Source organism: Loxodonta africana, chromosome 25 (genome assembly GCF_030014295.1).
Source record: "Loxodonta africana isolate mLoxAfr1 chromosome 25, mLoxAfr1.hap2, whole genome shotgun sequence".
NCBI classification, from domain to species: Eukaryota; Metazoa; Chordata; class Mammalia; order Proboscidea; family Elephantidae; genus Loxodonta; species Loxodonta africana.
The window spans coordinates 12,844,855-12,865,197 of NC_087366.1; positions in this window are offsets into that span (position 1 = coordinate 12,844,855).

Sequence of the window (20,343 nt, forward strand, 5' to 3'; positions counted from 1 at the left end):
GTGAATATATGGTTTTGAATCTCAATTTAACTTTTTTAAAAGCTTTAAAAATTGTCAGAGTGCTTTCTTTTTTCTATAACTATCATGATTTAAAAATGCAGAAACTTTCAAAGCTGTTAACTTCTTAGTCCCATTTAGTTATCTTTTTAGTTTTCAAGAAGCCAGTAAGTAAAGCCAGGGGATAACTTTACTCAATTTCATTTAATTTTACATACATTTAGCTATTTTTTAAATTGTATTCATCTTCTACTTCTATATAAACAATTACCACAAACTTTGCAGCTTAAAATAACCCTCATTTGCAATCTCATAGTTTCTGTGGGCCAGGAGTTGAGGCTCGGCTTAGCTGGGTTCCATTTCCAAGTCTCTCTTGTTATTAGCAAAATTAATCATACCTGTACGCTAACCAAAACTTCTGCAGTTCGAATCCATGATCTGCTCATTGGAAACCCTATGGAGCAATTCTATTCTGTTCTGTAGGATGGCTATGAGTTGGAATTGACTGCACGGCAATGGGGTTTGGTTTTCTTTTCATTTTTTTTGTTTTCTCAGTTCCTAGTGGCCATCTGCTGTTCCTTGACATGTGAACTTTTCCAAAATGGCCAATTCCTTCATCAAGGCAACAAGGAGAGTCTCTAGTGTCTGCTAGCAAGTAGGAGTCTTATAGCTAAATTCTTTTTTTTTTTTTTTTATGGTTTATTTGAAAAAGTAGTTCTTCGGATGTTTCATGATTAACATTTCCTTAATTGATAATGAAGTAAATGTTTGTATGCAAATACACCTCATAAATAATGAAAACCAAATTTTACGTAAGTAGAAATAAGTGGGTTGAATTTATTTCAAGAGAACAATTTTAAGGATATTCTCATCTAGATTCTTACAGAAAACAAAGGTTAAAATAATTTAATTACAACAAATATGTAATACCCTAAGTTATCAATTTTTTTTTATATGTAGGCAAAGAATATTCCCAACTTTTTGAAACTTAGTTAAGAATTATGGAATATGAACACTCTTGGTTTTCCAGAATTTAATAATTTCTAGTAGAAGCTTTACAGTTTATTTTAAGCATCATACATATTACATAGGTACTTAATATAGGAGTGAAATTCAATGGCTTTATTGTTGCTGTTATTGGGTGAACTATTTAGACTATGTCTACATGTGCAAAACTAATATTTGTGATTTAATTTTGTCATCTGCCCTCTCAGGTCTATAGAAACTATTATAAGAATCACCTGACAAGGTTTATTGTTCTGCTGATCACTATACAACTAGAGTTTGGTACCTAGCCTCTTCACAGTTCTACCAAAAGTTATTGCAGGTAATTATATTGTTCCTTATCCTAATGTCTATGTGATCCACAATTTTCTAATTTTGTTTTAACTTAAATTTCAGCTCAAACACTACTTATTTTAAATGAAATCTTTCACACGTATCTCCCTACTTCCATTTTCTGATCAGCATCAATAAGATGTCTACCTCAGTTCTATTTACCATTTATTTTTCAATCCCTGGATCACCTACAGTAGTCACTTGAAAAATGCTTACTGATTTTAATTGAATTATTTTTCCAAGAATAACGAAATCTAAGATATTCAAGGACAGGAAGTACAGTTCATTCATCTTTCCATCTGCCGGTAATTGGCCAACTATCCAGAATATCATTTGTTTTGCAGTTGTAGAATTTGTTTGCATTCTCTCCCATTCATCCAGGTGTCAATGTGAAAAGTTAACAAGACAGAAGGAATTAGATCATGTAGAAGCTCAACCATATGGGCTTTTTCTCACAACAGCTTGTATGGTTAATGGCACAGTTATGTGCCAAAACTGCCAAGAGCAGAAGCCAATGACGAGTCCCTGCTTTGACAGTTTATCCGGGGGAACCAGCTAGCTATCTGGAGATAGGTTGACTATGTCAGACACCTTTTACTGTGGAAGGAAAACATTTTTTTTTTTCTCACAAGAACAGACAAGTATTGCAAATATTGCTTTGCCTTCCTTGCCTGCCGTACTTCTTCAAGAACTACCATTCATATATTTATAAAATTGACAGAATGACTTACCATCGCCTTATTATCACACTTGACATTCCATCTGATTAATAACTCATTTTATGGTGAAATATGTGTGGTAATGGTCTCATGCTCATATCTTTCACTTGTTTCCCATGCGATCCATTATTGGAAGCTGCTGGCATGATGAAAGTGCATAATGGAGTAAGGATGTGGAGAAATGGGAGACCTCATATATTGCTGGTAGGAATGCAAAATGGTGGCCACTTTGGTAACCAGTCAGGCAGTTCGTCTACAGATTAAACATAAAGTTAATATATAATCCAGCAATTCTACTCTTAGATATATACCCAAAAGAAACGAAAACATATGCATGCACACACACACACAAATATATAAATATGTATAATGAATATTCAGAGCTGTATTATTCATAATGGTCCAAAAGTGAATACATACCAATTATTCACCAACTGATCAATGGATAAATAAAATATGGCATATATGTGCAATGAATTATTATCCAGGAAAAAAAAGACATAAAGGAATGATACAAGCTACAACATAGATGAACCTTGAATACGTTATGCTAAATAGAAGAAGTCAGCCATAGAACATAGCATAATGTATGATTTTATTTATGTGAAGTTCATAAAGACAGAAAGTAGTTTAACAGTTGCCTAGGGATGGGGACAAGGTTTGGAAGAAATTTGATAGTGACTGCTTCGAGGTTTCTTGTTAGGGCGATGACAATGTTCTAAAGTTGAATGTGGTGATGGCTGCACAACTCTGAAACTATACTAAAAAGTATTCAATTGTATAATTTAAATGTCTGAATTATATGGTAGAAAAATCATATTTCAGTACAATGAAATGCATAGTGGCTTGTTAAAGCTAAATTAAGGAGATATCTTTAAAGTTTGGGGAACTTGCCAAAAGGTTTTGATGTGTGCCTTATACCGGCAATGGCTATGTGATACTTTCTCAATGGCAAAAATGGATGAGACTGGACACTAAGAGGGGACTTAGCCAAAATGACTTCACTATTATATTAGTAGGCCAAAGAAGGCATTTCTTTGCTCTTTGTCTCCACATTAAAAAAAAAAGAACATTGCTATTGAGTCCGTTCCGACTCATCGTGACCCTATAAGACAGAGTAGCACTGCCCCATAGAGTTTCCAAGGAGCCCCTGGTGGATTCAAACTGCCAACCTTTTGGTTAACCACTACACCACCAGGGTTTCCGTATTGGCTCTATGAATTTGAAAATCTTAGAGTTTAAGGAAAGATTGCTTTCAGCAAGAAATGCATTCATGATCCTGTTAAATTGGAAGCTCTACATCCTTGAAATTTGCAGCTGCTCATGCCTCTGAACCAACAGAAAAAGCAGCAGTCACTCTGTTAGCTGAAGTTGTTACCCACATTACTAAAAGAAATCAGTTTGCTGCTGACTAAAATATGCAAAGAAGGGTATGTTTGAAACCCCAGGGATTCATTGGGCTTCTTTTAATAATGCCTTGTCCAGAAGTCCTGGTAAATGAAAAATTAAGGCAGTCCATTACGGGCAACGTAAGAAACAATAGAGATGTAGGAAAGAAATTTCGGTTTAACCTACTAGGTAAGAAACTGTGTTAAGCCAGATTTCTTGCAAAGGTAAAGGAAACATGTAATTGCTGCGTACCGATTACTTTGGTGTCAAAACCAGACACTCGAGTGAAGATTATATCAGCAGTGTTTTTTGTTCGTTGTTTTTCCTTTTTTCCCATGTTACTTAATATGAAGTGCAGTGGTTGTGGCCTACATTTTGTTTTATGTGGATTTCTGACTAAATTTATGTCACCTACGATATGTTAGCTGATAGCCTTGTTGCACCTGCTGAATTTGCAATACAAATTTTTTATCCTGAAAAATATCAAGAGTAAATGGCTAAAGGCAAAGGGGATGAAATGGGCTAGATGTTTTCACTTGCTGTTCCAGGCTCACATGCCACACTTTTCTTTGTCTCAGGAAACTACGTGGACTGCATTAATGAGCTCCTTACCCATTGGTTTCTGGTTAGTTGAACCATTTGGAGGAATTAGCAGAAGAGAAGTACGGTTTAAAATGAGTTGTGTGTATTTGTTCCCTTAGATCCCTCCTTGCAGAATTTCTCAAATTTCCAGAAAGCATTCGACTACCTAGTGCCCCAGCCTGTTTGGAGCAAGCATTCTTTTAAAGTTTTGGGGGGTTCTTTACTGATTCCAGGGAAAGGAAGTGCTATAGGTCCCAGCATTGACTTGCAAGAGTATTTCAACATTTCTTATTAATTTAATTTAAATATGCTCACATATTTTTTTATAATCTCTTTGTTAAATTCTCTTAAATTCCCCCAATTGTGTCCGCTTTTGTTTCTTTGCGATATTTTGACTTACAGAGCATATTAGTTTTCTAGTTCCCATTTTGTGCAATAAGTTTACAGGTGTTTGTTATTATACCAACTTTAACAGTATAACTTAAATGCCTATCGCATTTTTCCATAAATGTAAATCAAATATTTCATTTATAATATAAATAGGGGCAAATTCAGTATAAACATTTTATCTATATAAAACCAAACACCTTTGTAAAAGCTTTTGATTCAACTATACGCAATACTGAAAAGCTCTTATTTTTTTAAGTTTAGCCTATATGGAAAAGGATTATATTACTGTTTAGGTCTCTAACATATTATATTTATCATTCATTATTCCATAACAAATTACCCATATTCAGTGACTCAAAACATTTATTATCTTATATAGCCTTTAGGTGCAGAGAGTTAGCTGGGTGGTTCTGGGTCAAATTTTTTTAGAAGCCATCTTCAGGCTAAACTGGAAGAGCCCTTCCCACTCGCTCCTATGGCTATTAACTAAAGACCTTGACTCTTTTGGGCTCTTGGTAGAAGACCTCAATTCCTCCCTGACAGGGCTGTACATTAAGTTATTGAGAGAATATGGCGGCTAACTTTAGCACGTGATGAGAGAGATAGAGGGAGAGAGAGAGAAAGCAAAGGAATCCATCTGCCTTTTTATAAACTGATCAGAAATGACATATCCTCGCTACTGTCATACAGTATTGGTCACACAGACAAAACTTGCCTAGGGGTGGGAACTATTCAAAGATTTGAATATATAACGACACAGGGATCATTGGTGCCATTTTGGAGGGTAGAGTCCACAAATAGATGTTTTACTCCATAAACTTATGAGTTTGGCTAGAAAAAAAACTTGCTACAATAAGGCCAGAAATATGGTCAAAGCATGGTCATCAAACATAGAAAGAAAGGAAAATTTAGATTTAAAAAGGAGTCATTCTGGCTAGATTTATGACCTGCCCTATAGAATTCTGATGTAGTGTGTTTGGATAGGTTTGTCATTAAATTAGGAAAATATTAGACAACAAGATTATTTGTATTAAATATCAATGAGAGAATGATATTTTTTATTCATTTGTAGGCCTCAGATGTAGTTGCTTTCATTTTGTAGCTGCTAAATGTTAGATAAATGGCATTTACCCTGAACTGAACATAACCTCAAAATGAAGTTGGGAAGAATTTGTAAAGAAAAAAATACATTTTCCATAATTAGTATTAATAGAATATGTATTTATAACTGATACACACATAGACACACACACATATGAACACAGAGAGTGTTTTTGTCTATTGGTCACAAGATCTCAGGGCAATGTTAATGCAGAACAAATAAGCTAATTGTCTAGGTTTAATATATAGTTATGTATTTAAAAACACCCACCACCTGTTTCTCAGTTTGTTGTGCTGTGGTGGCTTGCATGTTTCTATGAAGCTATGCCACCAGCAGTGTCACCCATCATGGACAGGTTTCAGCAGAGCTTACCAGGCTAGGAAGAAAAGCCTGGTGATCTACTCCTGAAAATTAGCCAATGAAAACACCATTGATCACAACAGGGTGTTGTCGGGATATTGTGCAGGAAGATGAGTATCCTAGATTGAAGGCTCTCAAAATCTGCAGAGGCTACAGAGTTGGTCTCAGGCATACCAACGATTGTGAAGACGGCTTCGAACTGGCCAGTGTTTTATTCTGTTGTGAAAGGGGTCTCCATGAGTCAGAGCTAACTCATCAGCCAGTAACAACAACGTTTAATATATATTTAAATATACAATTACATTCTTGATGGAAACATAATTAGTTTGATGATTCAAATCCAATAATATTTTCTGTATTTCAGAGAAATTAATCAACAGTTAAATTTAATTATTTATAAATTGTCTTTAATAATAATCCTTTAAAAGCACTTTTATAGAATATCCTATATAGATCCTCTATACAAAAGAAAGGATATATATAAAAGTATCTAATGTATTAAATATCTAGGTTATTTCTTTTTGTTACTCTGACAATACCCATTCATTCATACACTGATTCACTAATTCATTCATGTATGCATTTTTCCACAACCACTTATAAAGCTCCCACTACACGTCAGATAAGGCGCCCTGGTGATGCAATTATTAAGCATTTGGCTGCTAACTGAAAGTTTAGTGGTTTGAATCCACCAGCTGCTCCGCAAGCGAAAGACCTGGTGATATGCTCTTGTAAAGATTACAGCCTAGGAAAGTCTATGAGGCAGTTGTGAGTCAGAATCGTTTGATGGCACACCGCAAGAACTTGTTAGATGCAGTTCCAGACACTGGGAATCCAACAATGAACAGAAATTGCTGCACTTATATAGCTTTCATTCTAGTGAAAGGAAACAGAATAAGAAAAGTAATAAAATAGATAGTGATGAGTTGTATAGATGAAAGTAAAACTGAGAAAGTAGAAAAGATACTGTTAGGGTTGGGTGAAATTTCAAATGAATTGTTGGACAAGACCTCAGTATGAAGGCGAAATATGAACCATGACCTGTAGGCTGTCAGTTAGCAAGAAATATGAGTATATAGGGAAAGACTCTTAGAAGCAGAAGGCAGGTGCTGAGATGTCAGCATTTCTGACATCTTTAAGCAACAAGCAGGTAGCCATTTGACTGGAGCAGAGTGAGCAAATATAAGAGAATAGCAGAAAACCAAGTCAGATTTGAACACCACCCTTGTAGTCTAGGCTACTCTAAGGATTTTTTTTTTTTAGTAAGAAGTCATTGTGGGGTGTGAAGGTTTACACTAAAGAACCAACCCTTTAGAACTTATATTTCCAAACTGATTTCTATTGTTGCTTTAGGAGCCCTGGCATTGCAATGGTTAAACACTCAGCTGCTAACCAAAAGGTTGACAGTTTGAACACACCAAGTGGCTCCATGGGAGAAACCCTGGCAGTTCTACTCTGTCACATGGTGTTGCTATGAGCCAGAATCACTTCAACACCTCAATGGCACACAACAACAACAACAAAATGGTTGTTCTATTGATTATAAGTTTTTTTGCAAAACGGACAAACAAAACAAAGCGATTAACGACATTTCTATTTAAGATAACTTTGATGGCAAGTGATGGTAGTCCGTAATGGTAATAGTACTAATTTATAGATTCAATATAATTCCAATTAAAGCCCCAACATGATTTTGCAGAGTTTGACAAGGCAATTCTCAAATATGTTATAGAGAACAAAAGGATAAAAAAAAAGCCAAGTGTCTAAAGAAGAAAAACCAGGTAAGTTCTTGTCATACCTAATATCAGTAATGATTTTGAAGTTCTAATAAATTAAAGCAGTGAGTAATGCTGGGTGATATATAACTAAGCCTAACAAAATGGGAAGGAAGGGTATCTGATCAGGGAGATTCTGGGTTATCTTATTAGAAAACGTGTTAATTTTATTACTGTCTTTAATGTGTGCATATATTTTAAGTACTTGCAGTGCCATAAATCACTTTTATATGACCTTTCTCGCCATGATCTTGTAACACCAACAAAATGTTTGAATGAAACTATACAAATTCCTGATGGCCCACCAAGGGAATTGGACAGTGTTATGGATTGCATTGTGTCCCCACAAAATGTGTGTCAACATGGCTAGTCCCTGATTCCCAGTATTGTGTGATTGTTCACCATTTTGTCATCTGATGTGATTTTCCTACGTGCTGTAAATCCTACCTCTGGGTTTTTATGATGATAATGGCACAGTGGGTTCCAGGGTCCTTGGAGCAAGGCAGTAACAAAAGGTGTGGTGATTTGCGGGGCAAAAGAGCTATTTTTGGACTGGTGTTTATTGGCCTCTGGGCACTTGTCAGTGGAGCTAAGAGCTAGGCTTGCTAAGCATCTTTGGGCAGAGGCTTACTAGTGGAGTGGGGTGCCTCCAGGCATTTATTGTCAGAGTTAAAGAACTTTGTAACACTTGCCTAAGCAGTGCAGAAGCTAGGTTGAGGGGCTGGGAGGCAGAGAGTTGGAGTGTCAGAGAGAGGCCTGCCTGTAATCGTGGCTGAGAAGAAGCTGTTCTGATTGAAAAACTGTGTCCTGAGTTGTTCCTGATCCTGAAATACAACCTATTACTTCCATAATAAACCCCATAATCATGAGTATTGTCTTTAAGTTCTAGGTGGCCACTGCAGGAAATTATCGAGCCCAGCAGAGAAGTAAAGAGGCCATGGCAGGGACGGCTGGTGCTGGAACTGGTAAAAAGGTTGGAGAGAGGAGTTATGTCTCAACTCCAGCCTGTGGGAATCAGCCTTGGGCTATTGATCTTGATTCACCTTCACCCTTGCAAAGTTAGAGGAGTCAGAAGCCCCCACCACACCATTTTTTACAGCACTCTTATGCTTTATTTCACTAAAAAAAATAGCATACATACAATAAAACGTTAATGCCATGGAGTACTTGATGATATATTAAAATAAATATGAATGAATGCTTGACTTATCTCTTTAATAGTGTGTCTCTTCTATTCTGATATGCTTTATTGAGTTGGAGCAAAAGCGATTGATTTGCAGATAAGAAAATAGCCATTGCAACTAATCTAGATAATCCCATTGGGATAAATCTTTCATTTTTAATACTGTAAAATAAAAAATCGTAGAGAATTTGCTACATTCCAAAGTTTGCCATTCCAGACCATGCTCTTTAGTATTTTCATTTTTGTTCTCTGTTCACATCTATATTCATTTATTATGACAGACACCAGTGTTCTTTTCTGGTGTATTTAAGTGATGGTACAAGGTGAGGATACCAATAAAAAGTTAAGTATTTAAAATATATTTTAATGTACATGTTTACTGTTTAAAATCTACAATAGTTTGTTCATCTAAATCATAAGCATAATGATAACAACTCGCATTCATTATAGTCCTTACTTTATGCCAAGCACCATGCTATGTATATCACATGTCATCTCCATTATTCTTGAAAATCATCACGGATACTTTGACTGGTTAAATAAATGACATGTTAAAAATAAAGCTTTGAATCCTTTATCTCTCATAGAATTCTGTGATATACTTACATGAAAAATAACTGAAAGAAAATGAACCATTTTCTTAATGTATTTGTATGTTATAAAACTGGTAAATAGTTTGTGCACCTGCTACCAGTGATTTTGAAAGTATCTATTGCTTGAAAGTCTGCAATATGCATCATAAACCAAAAAGCAGAGCTTGTTATCAAAAGAGAATACAAAATAGAATGTAAGTTGTCACTGTCTTTGAGCAGCCATCTGGCTTAGAACAATTTTTCTGAAACTGAAAATGAAAGAAATTAAATGGAAACAAATTGACCATTTCAGGTTTATAACACTTTTTTATGAATTTTAAACAATGAAGGGAATATGTAAAATTATTAAATACAACTGTCATGTAGGTTGTTTCAATAATAGACAACACATTTAAAGTATCTTATTAGAAAGCCTTACAAAGCCATTCTCTGATTGCACTTACTGAAACTATCGACACTCTTACAATTACTGTGCTATTTTGCAAATTATCTGCATATGTGTAGAAAGCCAAATGTCCAATTGCCCAAAAGTAGGCAGTACAATATAAGAATTGAAAATTAGATGCATCAGCAAGAAGAATGACATTTTAAAAAGCGTAATTTGTATGGAGAAGGCAGCAAGGCTGACTGGCTAACTGGCATCTGGTTTCATCTTATTCTACTTTCTTTCCCTTTTCTGTCAAATGGTGACAATAATGGTACCCACATCAGGGGTACCATTGAAATTAAATTGAAAGCATATAGCAAACATTCAATAAACATATTAAAATGAGAAAAAAGAATAATGAATACATGCTTTCTGCTTTTCTTATTGATTATCTAATTGTTTTGAATAAGTATTTTTGCATGAATCATTTTATTTTATTTTCCAGTGCATAGCTTATCTGCACACATGTATCACTTCACATGGAGATCATTAAGTTAATATAAATAATATATAAATGATTGGACCAGCCAATAAAATTAAGCTATTAATTACAATATAATAGCTTTACTTCTTGCTGTCTTTACTCTTTCTGTACAAAGTAATTAAGTTAAACCAGACTTGTGGATATCAACTGTATGTAAGGTGCTATGAAAAGAGGGGCAGATACAGATACAATAAAGATATCGTATTCACTCTTAAGGACGTGTCCCTTTGGTAGGGAAGATAGGAATAAACAGGTGCTTCTGGTAAGCTAAAAATTTGGATCCCTGAAAAAATTAATCTTACCTTCATTCTCAGCCATGTACTCTTCCTTCTTTTCACAGAGAAGCATAAAAATAGATGGATAGATAAAGAAAGACAGATAGATACAGACTAAATTCATTTTTTAGAACCGTCCAATTTCTCACAAATGTCCTCAAAGACCCCATCTTTCTAAATAACATGGTCAATTTTTAGCAGACTGTTCTCGACCTTTCAGTAGCACTTATCATGGTTGTCTCTTTCCTTCCTCTACAGGCACTGCCCCTCAGTTGACTTCCATTCTTTGTGAACTTCTAATATATCTAGCTGATTCTTCTTAGACTAATTTCACTATCTTCACTTCTCACTGTAGTCTCCATCATAAGTCAAACTTGTTATTTTCTAAGGTGTTAATAATGACTTGCAAGTAGATAATTCTTGTCTTAGTCATCTATTGCTGCTATAACAGAAATACCACAAGTAGATGGCTTCAACAAAGAGAAGTTTATTCTCTCATGGCCTAGTAGGCTGGAAGTCCAAATTCAGGGTCTGGCTCCCGGGTAAGGCCTTCTCTCTCTGTCAGCTCTGGAGGAACATCCCCGCCACCAGTTTTCCCTTTGTCTGGGAGCATCTCAGTGTAGGAACCTCAGGTCCAAATGGTGCGCTCTGCTCCTAGCGCTGGTTTCTTGGTGATATAAGGGCCTCATGTCTCTCTACTCACTTCTCTCTTTCATATCTCAAAAAAGATTGTCTTAAGACACTACCTAATCTTGTAGCCCTCATCAATGTAATTGCCGCTAATCCATTTTATTACATCATAATGATAGGATTCACAACACATAGAGAAGCCACATCAGAAGATAAAGTGGTAGACAATAATATAATCATATAAGGGAATCAGGACCTAGCCAAGTTGACAGATATTTTGGGGGAAAACAATTCAATCCATGACAATTCCGAAACGTGTATCTTGGTTCAGACCTCTTTTCTGAACTCCAGAACCGTATATTATGCTGCCTATTTTCCTTCTCCACTTAGACGTTGGAAAGAAACTTTAAACTGATCTCAAATGGAATGTAAGGGCGCCACCTCTATATTAAGAACACTCTAGAATCCACAATCCTGGCCTAAGCTCTTAAGGGTCATGTATTAATACTTCTGACTCTTCCATCTCTCTTTATTAGCCACTCTAACTTTCCAAATATCCTGTTGTCACATTCACATTTCTATATCCCTATTAACACTACCATAATATGAGCTAATGAAGTCTCTCTCTGGCCAATAGTTTCCCAACAGTTCAGCTAACCTACATTTTTATTTATTTATTTTTCTTATTCAATGCATTCTCCATACCTTGCAGTTATTAAATCATAAATGCTACTCTCATGGGTAAAAAATAAAGACAAACAAAGCAAAAAGCAGTGATTTACCATTATATTTAGAAAAAGACCTAAATCCCTAACAGAGATTCCAAGGTCTAAAACAGCATTTCCCATAGAAGTAAGTGCTGCTAAAACACATTCACAGGGTTTCTCAAGAATCAACATCTAAACAGGCATTGGTTATAATATGTATATGCCATAATGTATAAAAACCACAGCCCTAATTGATTAAGACTTACATGATCCTGCTTTTCACATTACCATTTTCCACATGTACAATTCCAAATACTCGTGGGCTCTTTCCATATCTGAGTCTTTCTGATCTATCTGTAAGGGATCTAAACCTCAATTCACTTTACTTAATAAATGCATTCTTGTCATCTCAGCTTACATATCATTTCCCTTTTTAGAAAATTCCATGAAATAGTTGTCTATACTCACTGTTTCCACACTTTCACTTCCCATTCTCTCTTGAATCCTTATCAATCAAATCATTGTCTCCAACCCCACACTGAAATCACTCCATTCAGGGTCACTAATGACTTACATGATGTCAAAGACAAAAATTGGTACTGAATCTAGATGTTTCCCAATTACTCAGTGGCATTTGGCAGATTTGAACATTATCACCGTGCCATTCTCTTTTTCACTTTGTATTTGAGACAGTTCTTTTTAACTCATTTCATTTAAATTTGAAGCCCTGATGGTGCAGTGGTTAGCCGCTTGGCTGCTAACCAAAAGGTTGGCAGTACAAATCCACCAGCCGCTCCATGGAAACCCTATGGGGCAGTTCTACTCTGTCCTACACTGTCACTATAAGTCAGAATCGACTCTCCATAGGTTTGTGTTATTTTGGTTTAGAAGGGATCTTTTCTAGACTAGCTATCAGAACAGCACCTCTGCTATCCTCCTCTAGTTTCTGTACCTTGGTTTGTTTTCCCTCATTATTTATCATTTTCATTGCATCATGTTATATATTTGTCTATAATCTTTCTCCTCAAATAGAATATGAAATCCATGAGAAATGGGGCTTGGCTTTTGGTTTTCGTTTTGTTTATCTGGTCGTGTGTGTGTGTGGAAGAGAGAGGCGTGTGTGTGTGTGTGTATTTGTTTAAACTTTTGGCTTTAATACAGTTTTAGATTTTCAGAAAAAAAAAAGGAAAGATAGCACGGAGAGTTTTCATACATTGCACACCCAGTTTTGTCTTTATTAATGTTTTACATCAGCACGATAATTTGTTACAATTGATGAAAAAGTACTGATATATTTTTATTAGCTAAATTCATTATTTTATTCACTAAATTCAATATTTTGTTCAGATATCCTTAGTTTTACCTAATGTCATTTTTGTGTTCCAGCGTCTCATACAGGATAGTGCTTTATATTTAGCAGTCATGTCTCTTTAAGGCCCTGTTGATCATGAAAGTTTGTCAGATTTTCCTTGTTTCGATGGCAATGTTGAGGAGCACTGGTGAGGCATTTTGTACATTGCCCCTTAATGGGAATTAGCCTGATGTTTTTGTTGTGATTGGACTGACGTTACGGGTTTTAGGGAGGAAGACCAGTGAGGTAATGTGCTATTTTCATCACATTAAATTAATGGTGCATGCTATCAACATGACTCATCACTGAGGACATTAATCTTGATCACTCAGCCTAGATAGTATTTGTCAGATATCTTCACTGTCAACTTACTCTGCCCTCCCATTTCCGTACAGTACTGTTTGGAAGGAACTCGTAATGCAGAGTGGGGCATTATGATCCACCTCCCTGAGAGTGGATTAGCCATATAAAATATTTGTGATTTTTTTATTCTCATTTCTCTATTTATTTATTCATTTATTTATATCATCATGGACCCACTGATGTTTATTTTACACTTTGGGATATAATCTAATAATGCATTATGTATTTTATTGCTAAATATTTCCACCTTTGGCCACTGAGAGCTCTTTCAGTGGCTTTTGTGTCACTCTGACATCATAATCCCTCAATTTTTTTTTTTTAAGCACTTTCCTACTTTCTGGTACTAAGCATGCTCCAGGCTCGCCTTGTAGATTTCCTGCCCCAGTCCTCAAATGTCATTTCTCCAAGGAGTCCTGTTTCCTTTACTGGTGAATGGTATTTAGAACCACAATCTGGGTTATAGCTTTGGTCATTGCTACTGTGGTGTCATTGCTTCTAGGATCTCTCAGATGACAGCAAGGGAATAGATGTGTGTATATACACATCTAAAAATATTTCTGTACATAGCCATCTGTATCTCTATTGAGATAAATATGTGTTTAGACTGATAACTCTAAGTCTATTCCATTACCACATGAATCACTCTAGTCTCCTCAGGTATGTGTAAATTTCTTCTCCAACAGTGAGAAACCAGCCTCCCACCATCCACCATTCATTTACTTAATAATTTAATTTCTGTATGTATGTGTGTGTGTGCATATATAAACCCAGACCCGTATCAGAATTGTTTACTCAGAATCATATGGGAAACAACTTACCTAACTAGAATGTGGTGCTTATGTACAGTTCCTTTTGCCTTTAATTCTCAGACTCTGTTCATTTCCAAAATTACTTAGGTCAACACCCACGTAAACACCTAGGTCAAGTTACAATGAACCTCACATACAAAGGTCTTTTTTTTTTTTTAATCTTCTTGTTAGTAATATGTACTACATACAATGTTTCAGCATGTAATTTACTGATGTTAGCATTCTTAGATGTTTACTCACAGACATTTAATTTTAAGATTACTGTTCAAAACACTGCCATGTAGAAGATTGTGGTCTGGTCTACAGTGAAGGCAGTGTCGGTATTGGCAGTCGTGATGATGAAAAGTTGGGAAATGTTCAACTCTAACAACACACGTCAATTAAACTGCACACATGCACAACAGCCATTATGACTGCAACTTCACTGTTACAACACTGACACCGACTTCATTTCAGATGGGGCTATCGCGTGGTCGTATTCAGCATTTCCTACCATAAGAAGTGTCAGTTGTTAATTTGAAGCCCAGTTGTTCAAGCTTCTCTAACTGTAACACCTGCACTGCTTATACCTCCAACAATATGTCTAGCAAAATAAATCACACCGCTGAAAGTCCTAATCCAAAAAAGAAGATGAGGAAGGCTCTATACATGGATATAAAGATGAAGGTTATTAAGGCCTATGATAATGGAAAGAATGCCAGTGAAATAGCATGTGAGGAAGCACAGTCTCATTTGACCATTTCAATAATCATTAAGGACAAGAATAGGATTTTGGAGTCAGTTAAATGAGCGATTGGTATAAAACCACTTTAACAAAGAAGAGGCAAGGGCCAATCCACAAGATAGAGAAGCTGTTGATTTGGTAGAAGACCAGATTCAGAAGATGATTCCTATGAGTTTATGATGATCCAAAGAAAGCACACAGACTTTTGAAAACCTGAAGGAACAGCAAGGAGAAGAAAATTGCAAGTGCTTCAATGCCAGCGAGGTCTTGTTTCATTGCTTAAAACGCAGACTTGGCTTACACAACATGTATAACTAGAGGAGCAGGAAGTGGTGATGTTGAAGCTGCTGAAAAGTTTGAGGATGATCTGGGTTAGATAATACATATAATGACGGATATTTACCATAGCAGATTTTTAACATAGACGAAGCAGGCTTATTTTGGAAAAGGATGCCAGAATGAGCCTATATGCATATAGAGGTGAAACTGATACCTGGTTTCAAGGCATTTAAAGACAGAATAATGCTGCTGGATCTAAACTAAAACCTTTTCTTTTTTACTATTCTGAAAACCCCTGAACATTCAAAAACACTGACAAAAATAAACTTCTGATCTACTACAGGAATAACTCCAAGATCTGGATGACAATTGTGTTATTTGAAGACTGCCTTTTAAATGGTTTCATCCCAGAAGAGTAAGCCTACTACCTAAAATGAGCATTCTTTCAAGATTCTGCTGCTAGTTGATAATGTCTCAGGACATCCTCCTTATGTAGATTATCTAAATGAAGCAGTGAAAGTGGTGTATCCGCCTCGCAAAGTGGTGTAACTACCTCTACCAGCTGTGATTCAGCCTGTGGATCAAGGTAGAATTGCCACCTTCACGGCATACTACCTGTGGACTACGTTTTCTCAGGCAATAGCTGCAACAGATGGAGGTACCGTAAAATTCTGGAAGAGTTACAACGTTCTTCAGTGTATCTGGAACATTGCATCTTCCTAGGAGGAAGTTACAGGAAAATGCATGCAGGGTATACAGCAAAAAAAAAAAAAAAAAAAAATGCTGAGTTATGTGAACATGCTCCAAACGTTTGATCAAGATAATATGATGAAAGAGATTGGCTGGAAAATCATCCAGATGGCAAGAATGCTGAATTTAGAACTCGATATCGCTGACATAGAGCAGCTGCTCATAGATCACAAAGAAGGGGAATTGACAGATCAGGATTTAATGTATTTTGAAAAGGAAAGAAACACTGAAAAAGAAAGAAATAATGAGGATGAGGGAGGAGAGAAATAAAAAAACTTTACAGTGAAAGGATTAGCTGAAGTTTTTTCTAAACTAAATTGGGGAACTCCGTTGCTTGAAAGCATGGACCTAAATGCTGATCTCTCTCTATATGTATAGACCATGAATATCATTAAATTTCCAAAGACTATGCACTTTTTTTTTTTCCAGAAAGCAATTAGAGTAAAGGTAGATTATTACAATCAAATTGGGGGACCTAGATGATTTAAAAATGTGTCAGTAATAACATGGAAAGACTAATATTGTTAGAATACACAGTATAGTAAATCTATAAGCTGCTTACAAAGGGCACACTTTAAATAAAAGGACAAATAAAGATTGAAAGTAGTAGTTCTATGCTTCAAGTTTTATAAGGAGTTATAAGGGTGTACCCTTTCAAGAGTTTGGGCTGAAAGACTTTGGTATTTATGGGATCTTCCCTTTTTGGCAAACATAAACTGCATTTTTTTTTCCCCTGAACCTGTGTGATTGCTAATAACTAATAATAGACTCACTTGTGCTTTAGCCTTTTACTGGATCCTTTCTGCCTTGTTTTTTACTTTCTGGCCCTTCATAACTTAGGAAATGTGCATACATTGAGGGAAAAATTGGACTCATTTTGTCTTAGTCATCTAATGTTGCTATAACAGAAATACCACAAGTGGATGGCTTTAACAAAGAGAAGTTTATTTTCTCAGAGTCTACTAGACTAGAAGTCCAAATTCAGGGTGTCAGCTCCAGTGAGAGGTTTTCTCTCTCTGTCAGCTCTGGAGAAAGATCCTTGTCATCAATCTTCTCCTGGACTAGGAGCTTCTCCACACAGGAACCCTGGGTCCAAAGGACACTCTTTGCTCCCAGCCCTGTTTCCTTGGTGGTATGAGGTCCTCCCTCTCTGCTTGCTTCCCTTTCCTTTTATCTCTTATAAGATAAAAGGTGGTGCAGGCCACATTCTAGGGAAACTCTTTTAACATTGGATCAGGGATATGGCCTGAGTAGGTGTTACAATCCCACCCCAATCCTCTTTAACATAAAATTACAATCACAAAAACAAGGACAACTGCACAATACTGGGAATCATGGCCTATCCAAGTTGACACATATTTTGGGGGGATACAATTCAATCCATGACACATTTCTTCTTAGTTACCTTTTCAAATTGAGTTTGGGCCATCACGTTCTCATAACCACAGAAACTGTAAAACTTTGACAAATGTGCCACAGCTCCATGATACTGCAGAAAGTTTTGAGGTATCACTTTTTGCTGGAACACTTGGTCCTAATCTTTTCATTGTTGTTAGCTGCCATTGAGTTGGCTCCCTACCAATGGTGACCCTATGCGCACTGGAACAAAATGCTGCCCAGTCCCGCACAATCCCCATAATTGGTTACTGATCAGAATATTGTGATCCATAGGGTTTTCACTGGCTGATTTCCTGAAGTAGATCGTTAGGATTTTCTTCCTATCCATCTTTGTCTGGAAGCTGCACTGAAACCTGTTCAGCATCGTAGCAGTTAACAAACCTCCACTCACAGATGAGTGATGGCCGAGCACGATGTGTACTGCCCAGGAAATGAACACAAGTCTCCTGCTGAACCACTGAACCACCAATGCCACGTTCTTATCTGTTTAGGAATCTGAAAATTTTTGAAGAGAAAATCACTGCAAAAGATTAGACTTGCCTTGATTCAGTTCCCTTGTGTCCAGTATCTTGGACTCTTAAATCTTTGTTTATTTGGATACTTTCTAATTCTTTCAAATGCCAGACGTTTGTGTTTTATCCTGATTTTTAGTTTTTCTTTGTAGTAGGTTTGGTTTGTTATAAACCACTGTCAGAAGTTGAGACAGATATATTTTTAAGTGATTAAGCCAGAAATTAATGTGGTCTTTTTTCTGATAGAAATAGTAAGTCCACAGTTCTAGGAATTTATAGACACTCCCTCCTCCTTGACTATTGTCATTGTTTCAGAAGTTCAGAAGGAATACTAGATGAATCTGAAATTAATCAATAGTTATTCTGAACACATTTGTGGTCTGCACTATTCTTAATTTCATATTTAAAAAATTTATTTTCAACTGCAATATTAAGTTTGGATTATTATTGTGATATCTTTTTTCAGATTTTTGGACATAAAATAAGTCATTACCTGTCTACACCTTTGGGTGAGGTCGGTGAGAAATAAGATTCCATTTCTAACATAAGACACTTTGTCCCAGTTGGAAGCTTGACCTGATCTTTCGTATAGATGGAAAAAGGGATTACAGATGCAATCCTATAAACTCAATGAATCTCAATCATTAAGTGAAACCATTGAATTTCTGTTCAGATAGTAACCTGGTAACACAACCAAACCTTTGATTTTTGCCCAGGCAAGGACTTTAGCAGGGGTACAAGAGTATACTAAAATGATACTCACTACACCTCTGGGGGGGGGGGGGAATTAATCTTGAACTGTAACTCTTACACAAACAAAATTAATTTGAGATGGATCATAAAATAAACTTGAAAAAAAAAGTGAGTTGAAACAATAACGCTTCTAGAATAAAATATGGTAAAGTATCTTCAGGACCTTAAGATAAAAAAAAAAATTATTTATTTATTTATTTATTTATTTATTTATTTTGACCTTAAGATAGGCAAAAAAAAATCTTATATGGGATTAAAAAGACATTAAACACGGGGAAAAGAGATAAACTCTACTTAATTAAAATTATCTTTTAATCAAGATATACCATTAAAGCTGTGAGAATATATGTGAAAATGACTCATAAAGAGATTTGTATATGCATACATACATATATACACACACAAATTCCTATCAGTCAGTAAGAAAAGACAAAAAACCCATTTAAAAGCACTGGAGCCCTGGTCAGGAACATCCAAAGAGAGGATATTCAAATGATCAAGGAGTATTGCTTTAATCATCATGGTATGAAACTTAAAGGTACTGTGAAATCACTATAAACTCACAAGAACAGCCGAAATTTAAAAGACTGACAATACCAAGAGTTAGAATATAAGGTAACTGAAAGTTTCCTACATTGCTGGTGAGAATGTAAATTGTTTGAAGCACTTTGGAAAACTGTGTGGTGGTATCTCCTATTGCTAAGCATATCCAAAATCATCAGTTCCAATCCAAGTATATGCCTAAGAGAAATAGGTACAGACGTCTGCCAAAAGATACAAAACAAAATCAATATAGTTTTATTTTTGTCTTACTTTCCATGTACTGCTCTAACAGAAATACCAAAAGTGCATGATTTAAAGAATAGAAAAATATTTTCTCACGGTTTTTGTTGTTGTTGTTAAGTGCCATTGAGTCGGTTCCAACTCATAGAGACTTTTTGTACCACAGAAGGAAACACTGCCCAGTCCTGCACCATCATCATTGTTATGCTTGTTATGCTAGAGCCCATTGTTGCAGCCACTGTGTCAATTCATCTCATTGATGGTTTTCCTTTTTTCCACTGACCCTCTACTTTACCACGCATGAGGTCCTTCTCCAGGGACTGATCACTCCTGACAATGTGTTCAAATTATGTAAGTTGCAGTCTCGCCATCCTTGCTTCTGAGGAACATTCTGGTTGTACTTCTTCCAAGATACATCTGTTCATTCTTTTGGCAGTCCATGGTATATTCATTATTCTTCAACAACACCACAATTCAAAGGCATCAATTCTTCTTCAGTCTTCCTTATTCATTTTCCAGCTTTCACATGCATATGATGCAATTGAATATACCTTGGCTTGGGTTAGGCGCACGTTAGTCTTCAAGGTGGCATCTTTGCTTTTAAGCACTTTAAAGAGGCCCTTTTCAGCAGATTTGTACAATGCAGTGCACCCTTTGATTTCTTAACTGC